This window comes from Mastomys coucha, unplaced genomic scaffold (genome assembly GCF_008632895.1).
Source record: "Mastomys coucha isolate ucsf_1 unplaced genomic scaffold, UCSF_Mcou_1 pScaffold15, whole genome shotgun sequence".
Taxonomy (NCBI): Eukaryota; Metazoa; Chordata; class Mammalia; order Rodentia; family Muridae; genus Mastomys; species Mastomys coucha.
This window is the reverse complement of record NW_022196897.1, coordinates 65,371,971-65,374,418: the sequence shown is the minus strand read 5'-3', so window position 1 is coordinate 65,374,418 and position 2,448 is coordinate 65,371,971. Positions and strand designations below refer to the sequence as shown.

The 2,448-nt window shown below is 42.5% G+C and overlaps 1 pseudogene across 1 annotated transcript; it reads right to left on the bottom strand.

Annotated features, from left to right (window-relative positions):
- Positions 1–772: 772 nt before the first annotated feature.
- Positions 773–1,675, bottom strand: LOC116092031 (annotated as a pseudogene). Its single transcript, XR_004119152.1, has one exon. The product of XR_004119152.1 is annotated as a protease-associated domain-containing protein 1 pseudogene (transcript).
- Between the last annotated feature and the right edge of the window lie 773 nt (positions 1,676–2,448).

Sequence of the window (2,448 nt, the reverse complement as noted above, 5' to 3'; positions counted from 1 at the left end):
TATCACTATTTGCAGATGATATGATAGTATACTTAAATGATCCCAAAAATCCCACTAGAGAACTCCTAAACCTGATAAACAATTTCAGCAAAGTAGCTGGATATAAAATTAACTCAAGCAAATCAGAGGCCTTCCTCTACTCAAAGAATAAACAGGCTGAGAAAGAAATTAGGGAAACAACACCCTTCACAATAATCACAAATAATATAAAATACCTTGGTGTAACTCTAACTAAGCAAGTGAAAGATCTGTATGATAAGAATGTCAAGTCTCTGAAAAAGGAAATCGAAGAAGATCTCAGAAGATGGAAAGATCTCCCTTGCTCCTGGATTGGCAGGATTAATATAGTAAAAATGGCTATCTTACCGAAGGCAATCTACAGATTCAACGCAATCCCCATCAAAATTCCAGCTCAATTCTTCACAGGCTTGAAAAGAGCAATTTGCAAATTCATCTAGAATAACAAAAATCCTATGATAGCAAAAACTATTCTCAACAATAAAAGAACCTCTGGTGGAATCACCATTCCAGACCTTAAGCTGTGCTACAGAGTAATTGTGATAAAAACTGCATGTTATTGGTACAGTGACAGGTAGTTGAATCAATGGAATAGTATTGAAGACCCAGAAATGAACCCACACACCTATTCACTTGACCTTTGACAAAGGAGCTAAAACCATCCAGTGGAAAAAAGAGCACTTTCTTTCTTTCTTTCTTTCTTTCTTTCTTTCTTTCTTTCTTTCTTTCTTTCTTTCTTTTTTTCTTAGTTTAGGACACAGGCACAAACCTGATGAGCTTTATTTGGTTTTATTACTAAAAGTAGGGGTTTATTAGTTCCCAAATATCACTTCTTTAAACCACTTCAGCAACAGCTACAAAGCTCATTGTGAGGAGGTGCTGGCTGCTGGGAGCTGAAACAAGTGGTAAGTGTCAGGGCCACCTGCCTTCAGCACCTTTTGTTCAAATTCTAGACAGAAGCCTCTTCCTGAAGCACGAGATGTCCTTGCCGGCCCTAGGGTAGGGAAAGCCCGAAGTACGGCTTCCCTGTCCTCTCCCTGGCTCACTTGTCCTCAGAATCTATCTCCAAACTCCAAATAGCAGAATCTTGGGTTTCCTCTTCCCACGAGTCACTTGTCACTGGAACCTGGTGTCACCTTTTTTTCTACCAGAAAGTCCCCAGAGGTTGCAGCAGCTCAAAGATACTGGTGACATTTACTGGGATAGAGATGATGGCCTATGGTAGCCCATGCTGTTCCAGAGAACGTCGGATCATGTAGCCATCTCGGCCGAGCAGGAAGAGGGCAGGAATGTCAGCTGTGCGTTGAGTACTATCCTGGATCATCTCCACATAGAAATTGTCATTGTCAACTGCATTGTCCGAGATGATCACAGCCCGCCCACCATGCTCCTGTACCACCCTGGTCTTAGAGAGGAAGGAGCAGCCCACCCTTTCCACCAGAGCGATCTGGTCCTGGATAAAGAAGCCGTTGCTGAGTTCCCCGCAGGCCTCTGGAGGTTCAGCAGAGACGAGGTGAATCTGCTCATACCGTGTGTGAAATATCCCACCAAAGTCCTTGGCAGGTGTGGCTGTGAAGATGTATCGAATATCCCCAAGACTCAGCACTTGGAAGTATAAGTAGTCATGGATGCATAAGCCATGGGCCCAAACGCACATGGGCAGCCAGAGCACGAGACAGCACCAGCCCACAGCGCCATGGCTCAGCCCTCCACATAAAACCAGATACACTGAAAATAATAGAAAAGAAAGTGGGGAAGAGCCTCAAGCACATGGGCACAGGGGAAAATTTCCTAAATAGAACACCAATAGCTTATGCTCTAAGATCAAGAATTGACAAATGGGACCTCATAAAATTACAAAGCTTCTGTAAGGCAAAGGACACTGTCAATAGGACAAAAGGGCAACCAACAGATTTGGAAAAGATCTTTACCAATCCTATATCCGATAGAGGGCTAATATCCAATATATACAAATAACTCAAAAAGTTAGACTGCAGAGAAACAAATAACCCTATTAAAAAGTAGAATACAGAGCTAAACAAAGAATTCTCAACTGACAAATACTGAATGGCTGAGAAGCACCTAAAGAAATGTTCAAGATCCTTAGTCATCAGGGAAATGCAAATCAAAACAACCTTGAGAGTCTACCTCACACCAGTCAGAATGGCTAGGATAAAAACTCAGGTGACAGCAGACGCTGGAGAGGTTGTGGAGAAAGAGGAACATTACTTCATTGCTGGTGGGACTGCAAGCTGGTACAACCACTGTGGAAATCAGTTTGGCAATTCCTCCAGAAATTGGACATAGTACTACTAGAGGACCCAGCTATAGCATTCCTGGGCATATACCCAGAAGATGCTCTAACATGTAATAAGGACACATGCTCCATTATGTTCATAGCAGCCTTATTTATAATAGCCAGAAACTGGA